This window comes from Hemicordylus capensis, chromosome 2, assembly GCF_027244095.1.
Source record: "Hemicordylus capensis ecotype Gifberg chromosome 2, rHemCap1.1.pri, whole genome shotgun sequence".
Classification (NCBI taxonomy): Eukaryota; Metazoa; Chordata; class Lepidosauria; order Squamata; family Cordylidae; genus Hemicordylus; species Hemicordylus capensis.
In genome coordinates, this window is record NC_069658.1 from 177,552,218 (window position 1) to 177,566,149 (window position 13,932).

Genomic DNA, 13,932 nt, shown 5'->3' on the forward strand with positions numbered 1-13,932 from the left:
TTATTAATTCAATTTTGCTGTTTTTGATTTGTTGTGGAGGAGGAGGGGGAGGGCAAGCTGACTTTGCAGCCATGCTTTCAACCAGCAAAAGGGCCCACCTTGCAGCAATGCTTCTGGGCTCTCCTCTGAGCTGTGAAGAGGGTTGGGCCAGAATGAATGAAAAGGGAACACATTCCTGCATTGTATAGGCAAAGTTGGGACATTTCCTCTCTTCCCACACTGCACTGCCGTTCCACAGTGTAATACTAAAAGATAGGGAAGTGTCCTCACATTGCCTGGGCATGGACATCCGCCCCCTCTTCCCATGCTGTGTTGGGTGAGGGACAACAGTAAGAGTCACTCAGTTGCATAAGCAATGCAGGGTCATTTTCCATCATGACTGTAAAGTCAGAGAAGAAGCAAAGAGTACATTAGTGTGTGTGTGTGTGTGTGTGTGTGTGTGTGTGTGTGTGTGTGTGTGTGTACGGACTGTTTGCAGTCCACAAAGCCATTTCTCTCCAAGCCTTTTCATGGGTACTTGGGCCAGGCCTATTTTTATTATTGTTGTTGTTTTGAAAACCTGTAAAAAAATATTTTGGCAGCTGAGACAAAAGAAATACTTAAGTAGACAAGGGAAATGATGCCTCATTCCAACCATTTTCATATCCCTTATAAATTGTTGTCTCTTTCTAGCCCAGATTCCTTGAATTTTGAAAGTATACCATATCTGTATTGCAGAGGTTCAAAAAAGATAGCAATGACCAGACCTCTGTTCATATTATAGCTCCCTGGACAGGGAACACCAAATGTGCTATTTGTGGTGCCTAGATACCAGTGCGTGAGGAATAAATGAGCATTCACGTCACTTGAAGAGAAATAACAAACTGCGTGACGCTGAAAATGATACACAGAGAGCCTGCAATGCTGCCACACCAACTTACCTTGCTTCTGGCTGCTCTGCCTCACACAGGCTTCCTTTCAGTCAAACCACCTCATAGGGGACCTGTGGCGGTGAGCACTACAGAGAGGATTTCCTGTGGCCTGAAACACTTGGCTGGAGCATGCTCAAGCAGGGGTAGGTGAAAAGCTGCACCAGTTTCCATAGCTTGAGCTGAAGTGATGCACCTCAGCGTTAGTAGCCCTGTGGAAAGGGGCTGGGGGCTTCCCCAGACTTAGCAATGCTTACTGTGAAGTAGCCCAGCTACTTCAGAGCTTGGACAGAGACAAAACCCATTCTTGCTGGTGTGCAATACTGATATAAGCTCATAGGTATAAATATCAAAGAACTATAGGCCTCTGACAGCGTCACACTATGTGAAACCTGTGCATTGGTGGGAGGGCGGACACATTGACCAGCCTGCATATATGCCTTTCAGGATGTGGGAAGGAACTAGCATTGCCCAAGGCACTGGTCTCAGACACCGAATATATCTCGGTGACATCACAACAATCATACCTCGAGATTTTCTTAATGAAAGACGGGGTATAAATTTAACAATAAATAAATAAATACATAAAATACCTGTCATTCAAATGCCTAGAAATTACTGGGCGTACTAGATTCAGTTAATTTTTTAAAAAGCTAATGGCCGACATATTCTGCAGTGCAACGCAGGCTGCTCCGATCCACCCACACATGGGAGCGTGTGGGAGGGCGGTCAGGGCTACTTACTTTCTGTGGCGTTGAGGCGGTGGCACCCCACTCCCACCAGCCTTCTCCAGAGCAGCCCAGGCCAGGAGGACGGCGGGGGTGGTGAGAGCCATCACCACTCCTGCTGCCACAGAAGGTAAGTAGTCCTGACTCCCCTCCCACACCCTCTAGAACTAGGAACCCCCCCTGCCCCTTTACTCATCACCGGATTCCCCTTTACAAGTAGACCCCTGAAGTGGTCTGAACTGGTCCGGTTTGAACCTGGACCACTCAAACAGCCCTGGTTTGAGATGTACAGGGGTTTGAACTGGTCTGGTTTGCACACTCATAGAGATGGGCCCGGACCGGTCCGGAGGCCATTGAAAAGGCCTCCAGACCGGTCCGGACCCTGGTGGTTTGGTTCGGGGGGTCGCTTTAAGAGCGGCGGGAGGGTTTACTTACCCCTCCCGCCGCTTTCCCGATGTGGCGCCATAAAATTCCGAGTAATTGGGGCGGCAGGATACCTCCCTGACGCCCCTTCCCCGCTGCTCCTCTGCAAACTTCCCAAGAGTCCTTTGCGTGCGCACACACGTCTTCAGAATAATTGCTGAAAACACAGTTGCATTCAATACCTGCCAAAATGTTTGTGAAATAAGCTGCACCTTTGGCTCAGCCCTAGTTGTTACTCTGGTAAATATAACCTCAGGACTCTGATGGTTTGTGGCTATATTTGCTGCATGTGGCTTAGAGCATGATTCTTGTAAACCATGACCTACATCTGAATTAATCAGTAGCATAGTTTGCAGTGGGCAATTCTGAAAACTCCTTTTTCTCTGAAATGCTCAAGTTCTGAGACTTTAACCCTCATCCAGAGTCCATGATTTTTATATACAAGTAGGACTTTCTACTCCTGAGTAGTTCCATTGGATACAATGGGTGCCTCACAACTTTTTCAGGCCACAGAACCCACAATAATTTAACATTTCAATCCAGAGAAGTGTAGTGGGTGATGCCCGTATCCCAACCATGGTGCCCTGTGTGACTGCACAACTCACTGAGAATGTGAATTCTCAGCTAAGAAAAACAAACACTTCAAACCATGTGGTTTGAAGGATCCATACTTCAACAGCTCAGTTTTCAGCATTTCAGCTGGAAGGGCACTCTGTGACTGACCTAAAGGCAATCATCATAGGTCTGGGAGCTGGTCAAGTGCCTTCTTCAGGCCAGTCGCCCACTATTATATCTTTTGCTTGGTTTCTTGTCAGCTAACCTTGGACACACACTTCTTGGGTACACACAAGACCATGATCTGCTGTCCACCCAAGCCAAACCCAGATGACAGTGCTTCCCTTTGTGAATGTAGTTCCAGGCTTGTTGTGTCTCATAATGGCTGCATAGGTCAACCCCTTGCTCAGGAGATCCTCTACCAGCTGTACACTGGGGGGAAAAGTTATTCCTCATCACAATTCTCTGAGGGCAGGTTCAGCTGAACACAGCCCTATACATGTGATAACATCAGGGCTGCAGCAAGAAGGGATCTGCTCTGTTGTCACTTGTGGATGTGCCAATGCGTTCTTGGCACATCTTTCAGTCTGAAACTAGAGTACCTCTACATGTGCTCCACAGAGTTTTGGAGTGCAGGTACAGGGGTGATTCACCTGAAGTGGCCTCAGGTGTTGTTCCATGGCTCTACATATTGCTGTACAACTTGCAGGCCTACTTGTCTTCATTGCAGACCTCCTACAGCTTGCTTCCCAAGGTCAACAACACCTACCCATCCTAGTGGGTAGGATGTTTCTGCATCACAGCACCATCATATTTTCAAACTGTACTTCTTTGGCTTGCTTGGCATGTATTACCAGAAGGCACAGCACCTCAAAAACAGCTGCTCTTCAGCTGTTAGGTCAGACCCAGGAATGTAGCACAGCTGTAGCTGCTGTACAAACAAGGCCCAGATGCCTGTAATGGTGCCAGCCTGGCAATCTTCTCTCCTGTTGTGTTGCTTTATCATCAAACCTTAAATTACTTGTGATGTTTTCAAGCCAAACCATCAGCTGCATCATGGCACAGAAGTAGGAAGGCCCCAGATGTACTCTCCATAGTCCCCCGCAGCTCTTCATAACTGGCATGAAACACACCAGCCAGGACTAGCAGGCCAATATATGCTTTCAGTTAGGAACATAGGAAGCTGCTTTATACTGAGTCAGACCATTGGTCCATCTAGCTCAGCATTGTCTACCCAGACTAGCAGCAGCTTCTCCAAGGTTGCAGGCAGGAGTCTTTCTCAGCCCTATCTTAGAGATGCCAGGGAGGGAACTTGGAATCTTCTGCATGCAAGTATGCAGGTGCTCTTCCCAGAGCAGCCCCATCTCCTAAGGGGACTATCTTACAGTCCTCCACATGTAATCACCCATTCAAATACAAACCAGGGCAGATGTGCTTAGCAATTGGGGCAATTCATGCTTGCTACCACAAGACGCGCTCTCCTCCCCAGTTCTGTTAAGTCAAGGTGCTTCCACTGGATCATAGGAAGCTGCAGCCTATTGAGTCAGACAGTTGGTCCATCTACAGCAGCATTGTCTACTCTGACTGGCATTGGCTCTCCAGGAGTTCAGGCAGCATTTTGATTCCTCCCTCAGGGTTCATGAGGGTCTCTCCCACCACCTCTCTCTTTTTCATACATTCAAGGCCTCAAATTGCAAGGGAAGGAGTTGCTTCACTCACTGCCCCCTCCTGTCAGACTAAACTCCTCTTGATTTGGCCTCTCATTGGAGGACCCAGAACCCACCTCATCACTGTTCACCTCATCACTGATCTGCACATCCTTAAACACCTCTGTTTCACCCACACATCCCTTCAAAGGCCTCCCACTTCCTCCTCTATTTCCTGTCTCTATCCCCCTCCTTCCCTAATGAACCTCCTTGCCCTTTGGCTGTTTCCCAGGCCTAGCTCCTCATATCCCGGGCCATCTCAGGTGTCAGAAGCCCCACCTCATTGCCACTGTGCATGCCAGCTGCTATACCAGCATCTTCTCACCGCTGCTGTTGCCAGGCTCCCTTCCATCACTTGATCAGCACCATTCACTCTAGCCAGGCCTTGCAGCATATCAGGATAATCACTTTGATGTATCCCAATATTCCTTCCCCATTTCTGGGTGAGTAAGGCACAGGGTGTGGTGTGGCAGAAAGATGGTGTCTCTGATCATTCCATACACCATCCCTGTGTGCTTCCATATGATGCATGCATTGGGCCAGTGATGGACTGGTTTTAGACCACATTTTGCCATTTCTGCGTGTCATGTAACCCATTATCCCGGTACCTTCACGGGCAGGTGAGTGAGGTTCAGCAGACTGCTAAGTGCCACACCTCACCTCTTCATCTTCTCGCTTCTCCACCTGGAACCAAGCTCCAATTCCCCCTTTCTGGGCTGTATCCGACTAGGAGAAATAGGAAAAGACCAGAGATGTACTGTGAATGGTTGATCCATCAATGCCAGGCTTACTGAAGCTGTCATGTTGTGGGGACTGTGGTTGTGATCTTTTGGCTTTGTCCTGCTACGTAAAATCCCGGCTTCTACGAGGTCAGATGCTTCTGAATGATTTATTTGTTCCAAACACTAGGTCTGACATTGTGGGAAGGGCAGGTTTCATCTTCCCAAACTCAAGAGCACAGAATTCTGTAGTCCCTTGGACTATTTTTCAGAGACTATCATCTTTCAAGGTCAATTGAACTTGTAAGGGGAAGCCAGCGTGGTGCAGTGCAGTGTTTCTCAACCTTTTTGGAGTCAAGGACCGCTAAATTCGTCATGCAGAGTTTCAAGGACCGCTACATTTTTTGTGTGCAGTTTCTAGTCCCAGACCAGCAGTTAGCAAAGGGGTTTCAAGTTTTTCTATTAGTACAGGCGTTCACAGGTGTTCACCACTCAAATGTCCTGATGGGCCAAAACTGACCGTGACTTGGCTCATGGGGGCCGAGGTCAATTTTTAGGGTGCTGATTATTAAAATAACACTTAATCAATCAATTAAATCAAAGTGAAATTAATGAAAATGAATTTAATCAATATTTAACTTTTGAAGTTCTGGCTCAAAAGGGGGAGGGAGGAAAGGATGAGACATCATGGCTCCCTGGCACCTGAGATTTGTCCAGTCCAGATTTAACATTACCATATTTTAAAAATAGGTTGCAACCTTACACTCCATTCTTCCAATTCTGTCTTTTCTTACTCCTCATCTATCTATTTTGCATATAAACATGCAGGCAGGAACTTGTGTCAAGTTCCTGTATACATAATATCTTGCTTCTTAAATGCATAAAAATAGTAATTTAATATTGCTTTTAAAATAGTACTCTCTCTTACACACACAGTACTCCCCCTCCAGCTTTCCTCCTCTCTTCATTTGGTAATCACTGCCCTTGCTCTCCTTAGCAAATGGGACAATGCATGTTTGCTATCATAAAACCAGCTTATCAACTTAATTAATAGGAAGCTTAAAACATGACATCTCATATCATACTGGAAGTCTGTAACCAAACATCATCCAAAAAACCTCCAAGCAGTACACTCAGAACTAAAACACTCATTACCTTGAAAAGGTAATGTTATGGTAATGAACTTTACACATCAATATGGCATCCACATTAGGAAAGTAAACCACAGGGAATGGGGTGGGAGATTTAACCCTTCATACCACACATTCATATATATCCAGGTTTTTACAACTGTAATGATTTTTAGGCAGAGGTTTAAGGGAGGGGGGAGTACTATGTACTCACACATGAGTGGGAAGACTTTTAGTGGGTCTCTTCTTCATCCTTCTTTCCCTCCTTCTCTCTCCTCTATTCACCATTTCATACCTTGCTACACCCAGCCCCCACTCCATCCCCTTTCTCGTGATCTCTTTTTTCCACTGGTTTTCTCAGTTCACATACATTGCACTAGTTCTCTCTCCTGCCTGCATGTTTGCTTTTAAAAATCCCAGTTTATGTTAGCTTCATCCCCTTTTTGATAAGTCAGTAGCTCACCCTAGCCACCCCTTTCTTCATCTCCCTCATCCCCACCCCCACATTTTATTTCTCAGTTCACACAGATTGTACTTGTTCTCTCCTGTATGCTTGCTTTTAAAAATCCCATTTTATTTGATCTTCATGCCCTTTTGTTGAGTCAGTACATGATCAGCCCGCCCCTCACCCCCACCCCTTTCATTCTTCTTATCTTTCCCTTCTTTTTTCATTTGATCAGCACTGTTGCTTACTTTTGTTTGTTTTCTTATCTTTTGCCTGCCTGCCTTCCTCTGTTCCTCCTCTGTAGTAGTTCAGAACAGAGTTTATGCATGCAGAAGTTCAGAACAGAGTTTATACATGAGCCCTGCAGTGAAGGCTGCCAGGTTAAAGATTAGCTCCAGGGAGCTAATCTCCAGGGTGTTAAAGGACTGGCATGCTTGAAAAGGAGGGGGTGTTAAAGGACTTGCACGAACCGGCACTCAACCCCCTGAGGACCGGCAGCGGTCCGGGGACCGGCGGTTGAGAAACTGTGGTGTACTGGTTAGAGTGCTGGACAAGGACCGGGAGACCCGGGTTCAAATCCCCAATCAGCTATGATACTTGCTGAGTGACTCTCGGCCAGTCATTTCTCTCTCAGCCTAACCTACTTCACAGGGTTCTTGTGAGGAGAAACCTAAGTATGTAGTACACTGCTCTGGGCTCCTTGGAGGAAGAGCAGGATATAAAATGTATAAACAAACAAACAAAACAAAACAAAACTGATGTTTCCAAAGAGAAACAGGGTGTTCTTTCCATTCCAAATAGCTTTAAATGGTCATGGGATAAAAACCACCCCACCATAGAAAGCCCATTAATTTCTGGGGTGGTTTTTCTCCCAATTGACTTATAATGGGAATGGGATAGAAACCACGCGTGCGCACGCACACACACACACACACACACACACACACACACACACACAACCTGTCAATTACAATGCCTATAACATACTCATAATACATACTCATAATAAACTGTACAAAAGACTGTTAATCCTCTATAATAAAACCCTTGAGTGTGATCCCGTGCCTCCTGTGTATTTTTTGGCAGTTTGGGGCATGCGCAGAGCGCATGCCCAGAACCGCCAAAAAAGATACGGCCGCCCAGATACGGACGGCCATGTTGGCCAAATTATCAGAATTGCCCCAAATTGATGTCCCAATCGTTCTTAAAAATTGCTGCCGCAGCCACCGCAGCCGCCGCAGCTGCCGCCCTCCCACCCTCCCAGCTGCCCGAGTCCTCCTCTCCGACCCTCCCCCCATGATTAAGGGCCAAATTGGCCCATGCAATTGCCCCCGCGGCCGCCGCCACCGACCACCCACCCGCCTGCCTTCCCAGCTGCCCGATTCCTCCTTACCCGATTAGGCCCGCGTCAGTCGGGTGATAAAAATCCATATTTTGAGAAGGAGAGAGGAGCTCGCAAACCAAGCTCCTCTCTGTGCAAAGCCACTGCCCGAACTGGCACTATGGACGCAAAGGACGCAATAGGCGTCCTTTGCACCCAAAGCTCCAGTTCGGGAAGAGGCTTTGCAGAGAGAGGAGCTCTGCTTGCGAGCTCCTCTCTTCTTCTCAAAATATGGACTTATATCGCCCGATAGACGTGGGCCGGGGCTGAGGAGGACTTGGCAGTTGGGAGGGCGGTCAGTTGGCAGCGGCGGCCACGGGGGCAATTGCATGGGCCGATTTGGCCCTTAATCATGTGGGGGGGGGGTCGAAGGAAAAGGAGAGCAAGAAAAGGAAGGAAAGGAGAGAAAGGAAGAGAGACAGAGACAAAAATTTTAAAAAGGGCAATAGAAAGGAAGAATGCTTAAAGGGGGGGGGGGACCTAGCGCCCGTTATTATAACGGGCTTAAAAATACTAGTTCAAGAACAAAACCAGTATCACCACAAAGTAAAAAGTGGAAATGTATACTGTACTCCACAGTTCCAACAATAATTAATCCATGCCTAGGACATAATCAGATGTCCTGGTATCAGTCAATTCCATAAAGAATCCAGTGGTGCATTCCTGTTGTACATTCTGAAGTAATTCCAGAACGTAGAAATTTGCGTGTGATGCATGTGTGGAGGCCACCCTAATGGCCTCTGCCAGCCCGTGCTTATGCAGAGGGAGCGCTGGCAGGGCCTAGAGGAGCCGCCACCGGCCCACTGCCACCAAGGAGCCATGTGGCCGCAACAGTGCATAAGGTAACCTCCTGCCCGCCCCCGCCTGCCCTTTTTCAACCCCCTGATGCTTGTAAAATTTCCCTTTACAAGCATTCAAACTGGGTCGAACCAGTTTTACCGCTCGGACTGGACCACCGCTGGTTTGAACGAACCGGCTCGTGGGCCAGGCAGTTCAGTTCAAGTTCCGTTCGAACTCAAACTGAACCAAACCACCCTTAGTGGCTCCATGCACACCCTTAATAGAAACCACCACATCAGAGAAAGCCCATTCATTTGGGGGTAATTTCCTACTCTGAGGCTATTCCCACGATGGGGCGAAATCAGGCTAGTGGAGGCTAGTCCGATTTCACCCCATTGTGTGAACCACCAGGCTCAGCTGCGAGCCCGGTGGTTCCTAGGCAGGTAACCCGCCTAACTACCCCTGCCCTAAAGCCAAGGGAGGAGCGCTCCGCAAACCTGGTTTTAAAGATCGTGAGTAGCCATGGTGCGGCTCCGCGCTGTGGTTACTCACGAGTAGACCCCCAGAGGGGAGGCAAAAAGCCGCCTCCCAGGTCCGAGGGTCTCCCTAGTATGCCCTGCGCACTTGTGCAGGGCATACTGGAGCTTCTGGGGGCTGCGCGGCCCCCGAGCTCCCCAGCCCCTGCCAGCTCCATCACGGAGCGTGCAATCGTGTGGGCGGCCGATTTGGCCACCCAAGGCTCCTGCTCTGCTCGGCTTAGCCCGCTCTCCCCACTCACCCTTCCAAACCAGGTCTCACTGATTGTGAGACCCGGCTCTCTGTCTTATTTTTATTAATAATATAAATTTCATAACAGGTGAAGGTCCACACTTGTGGATACATCATGTACCATAGTGCAGGGAAGAGTTTGACAACAAGAGCATAGCTGGGAGTGGTTTGCTTGTTTATGCGCCTTTATGCAGCTGGGGGTGGAAATCTAGTGTTAAGGAGGGGTTAAAGTTAGAAAGGGACCCACATTGAGGTCATCTACTGTGAGTCTTTCTTTTAAACCTTCATTTGGGGGGGGCTGCAGGACACTGGCTCCATTCTGAGATTTGGAATGTTCAGCAATCCATTCCTTCCTTGGTTACTTTTTTTGTTTCTACTACTCTGTTTAATGACATGTTTTATATTATTCCATCAGCCATGAGTCACAGCAATATAAATCTAATACACATGTAAAACATAAATACCAATACATGTAGAACAAATATCAGCTTAATCCAATTTATTTCACAATATATGTATTTTTACAGTTTAAGTAAAATACCATATTCTACCTAAAAACAGGTATGGAGGCCATGGAGGCCAAGGTGGTCTTCAAACTTGAAATGTAGGCTTGCATCCTAAACATGTATACCAAATTTCAAACTATTATCTCAGTATTCAAGAGAGGCTCATACACACGATCATCTGGAGATGGTGTGGGGGTGGGAAGAGTTCTTACCTGAACAAACAGAGCTACCATTGGGCTTTGCAAGCAAAGTACACACGAGTGCTGCAGCTAGCTTGGAGCAGGGAAATCCATTGAGAACTGGAGAACTTTCCCACAATGCATCGGGCTATCATAAAAGGAAAAACCTCATGACATCTGCAGTAGGCATGTGCACAAAACCAGCTTGGCCTGTTTGGTTTGAATTCGAACCAGCTTCGAACCAGGGTGGGTAGGTTCGGTTTTGGTTTTATTCGAGCCCTGCTCCGCCCCCTGTTTGGTTTGAATTCAAACCCAATTTAACCGGTTCTAAAAGGTTCTACACAGTGTATAATGGGGACTTGAACCATCCCATTATTCCCTATGTGGAGCACCTAGGGGCACAAAATTGGGGTGGGTGGTAGGCACCCAGGGGTGGTAGGCACCCAGGGTGCCTACCATCCACCAAACCCCAAAGAAATCGGACGCTCCTGTGATTATTAATGATTTTTTGAAGAGGGTTTTTTCAGTTTTTTTCATATCTCCCATAGGGAATAATGGGGATTTGAGGATGCCCTATACCCCCCTTTGGGGGGTGTCTGGCACCCCAAATTGGGTCTGCAGGTACAGCAGGTTGTGCCAGAATTCCCCGCAAGCATCCCCAAGTCGGTTGGTTTTATGCCCCCCCCCAGTAATTTTTTAGTTCTGGCCTCTCTTAACAAGAGTTCTGGCCTCTTTTTTAGTTCTGGCATCTCTACCAGAGTGGATTCTCTGGTTTGTATATAATATTATGAAAAGCTCTTCATAGGGACTCATTGAGAGAACACATAAAGCATCCAAGAATCCAATTTTTGGATTCCTGGTTGCTGTATGAGCTCTCTCTATGAAGAGCTTTTCATAATACAAACCAGAGAATTCACTCTGAAAGAGATAGACCAGGCTTCCTCAAACTGCGGCCCTCCAGATGTTGCTGAACTACAACTTCCAGCATACACAGCCACAAAAAATTGTGTCTAGGGATGCTGGGAGTTGTAGTTCAGCAACATCTGGAGGGCCGCAGTTTGGGGAAGCCTGAGATAGACTGTTAAGAGAGGCCAGAACTAAAAACTTCCAGCGGGGGGGCGTAAACCCAAATGACTTGGGGCTGGCTGGGGGGAGTTCTGGCACAACCTGTCATGCTCCCAGACCAACTTTGGGGTGCCCAGGCACTCCCAAATGGGGGGGATGGGCTGGATGGGCCACCTCAAATCCCCACTGTTCCCTATAGGAGAAATGAAAAAATGCAAATAAAATAAAATTAAAATTAAATCACATAAGAGAAGCCCTGCAGCATTCGAGAGAGACCACCTGCTTCCTAGACAGCCCCCAGGGTGAGAGACTGGTGTGGGCTGTCTGCTTGTTGCTGTTGCTGTGCTGGAACATCTGCCTCCAGGAGTGGGGGGAGAAGGCAAGTCCACCTGCCAGCCCCCTGCCTGACCTGCAGAACTGTGGCCTTTGGCAGTGGCTGCTTTGCAGGATCAGGGCCAGGACTGAGTCAGCTGTTTTTGCTACCAGCTGACCAGAGGGGCTCTCTCTGGCCCTATATAGGAACGCTGCCTGTGGCAGCAGGTCTGCCACCGGTGGGGTCGCCACCTGAGGAGACAGCGAGGGTGAGGGCCAGGCCTCTTGGCCCAGGTATATTTTATGTGGTGGGCATTTAATAATGGGGCTTCTGTTTTAATTAGTCCTGGTTGAGGGCTTTTTTAGAATGTGTCTCGGCTTGCCTGGAGATGGGGAGACAGGGGGCATGTCCACTGATGGTGGGGCAGTGGTGGTGGGAAACCGAAGAAGTAACGTTGGCAGGTCAATGGGTCATTACAGGGGAAGGGGACATAGAAATCTAATAGCTGTTTCCCCTTCCGGTTGTCCTGCCAGCTCTTTGACTTTGGGGAGCAGTTCTGACCACCCTTGGAACCTCACCTTGCTCCTCTGTAATGGCAGGTCAGTCCGGAACAAATCAGAAATCATCCATGATTTGATTCTGGATGAAGGTGCCGACCTGGTATGTACTACAGAGACCTGATTGAGGGAGGCCGGGGGCCCAGTGTGGTCCCAGCTTCTCCTTCCAGGGTACTCTGTTGAGAAGCAGGTGAGGGACTGCGGGCGGGGAGGTGGAGTGGCTGTGGTCTATAAGAATAATATCTCCCTTACCAGGATCCCTGTTAGAGTGTCTGACCATTTTGAATGTGTGTACTTACATTTGGGGACCAGGGATAGACTGGGACTTCTGTTGGTGTACTGATCCCCCCGACAGAGTCCCTAACTGAGCTGACGGACTTGGTCTCGGGTTTGGTGTTGGAGTCTCCCAGGCTTGTGGTGCTGGGGGACTTCAATGTTCACTTCAGGACAAATTGTCCGGGGCGGCTCAGAAGTTTATAGCGGCCATGACGACTATGGGCCTATCTCAGGTGGTCTCGGGACCGACGCACATTGCAGGTCACACGCTTGATTTGGTCTTTCACTCTGATCAGGGTGGTGTTCTGTGGGTGGGGAATCCTGTGATTTCCCCATTGTCATGGACGCACCACCATCTGGTTAAGGTTGGACTCACAGTCACACCCCACCTTTGCAGGGGCGAGGGACCTATTACGATGGTCCGCCCGAGAAAGTTATTGGATCCTATAGGATTTCAAGAAGCCTTGGAGGGATTTAGTGTTGGCTCTGTCGGCGATCCTGTTGATGCCCTGGTGGAGAATTGGAACAGCAAACTCACCAGGGCAGTAGACATGATCGCTCCTAAGCATCCTCTCTGAACCGCTTCAAAACTGGCCTTGGTATATGGAAGAACTACAGGGGCTGAAGTGGCGAAGTAGACACCTGGAGCACAGGTGGGGAAAAACTCGGCTTGAATCCGATAGATTGCAACATAGAGCTCATTTGAAGACCTACGCTCAGGCGATACGTGCGGCAAAGAAGCGATTCTTTTCTGCCCGTATAGCATCCGCAAGTTCAAGTCCAACGGAGTTGTCCAGGGTTGTGAGAGGGCTAGTATGTGCCCCTCCTCCCTTGAATCAGAATCTGGAACCATCTACTACCTGCTGTGATGTGTTTAATAAATTCTTTGTGGACAAAATATCTCGTATTCGGGCCGACTTAGATTCCATCTCCACAATTACTTCAGTGTCTGATGTGGAGGTGTCCAGCGACTCCTCTTATGTGGTTAGGTTGGATCAGTTCCAGTTTGTGACTCCTGAGAATGTGGACAAGCTGATTGGAATGGTGCAGCCCACCACCTGTCCTCTTGAACCTTGCCCAACATGGCTTGTTCGATCTAGCAGGGAGGTTAACGTAGAAAGCCTGGTAGAGATCATAAATGCATCTCTGAGAGAAGGTAGGATGCCTCCTAGTCTTAAGGAGGCAATTATTAGACTGCTTCTAAAGAAGTCTACCTTTGATTCCTCGGAGCTGAGTAACTACAGGCCTGTCTCCAATCTTCCATGGCTGGGCAAGGTAATTGAGAGGGTGGTGGCCTCCCAGCTCCAGACAGTCTTGGAGGAAACTAATTATCTAGACCCATTTCAAACTGGCTTCCGGGCTGGCTATGGGGTGGAGACTGCCTTGGTCGGCCTGATGGATGATCTCCAACTGGGACTTGACAGAGGAAGTGTGACTCTGTTGGTCCTTCTGGACCTCTCGTCGGCTTTCGATACTATCGACCATAGTATCCT

At 48.3% G+C, this 13,932-nt stretch overlaps 1 long non-coding RNA gene across 1 annotated transcript in view; it reads right to left on the minus strand.

Annotated features, from left to right (window-relative positions):
* LOC128346565 (uncharacterized) overlaps nt 1-13,932 on the minus strand; it is an 85,988-nt gene that overhangs the window by 42,644 nt on the left and 29,412 nt on the right. Inside the window, exon 2 of the long non-coding RNA XR_008317050.1 lies at nt 4,981-5,046. This is a non-coding gene — a long non-coding RNA (uncharacterized LOC128346565). The remainder of the gene's footprint in view (nt 1-4,980; nt 5,047-13,932) is intronic.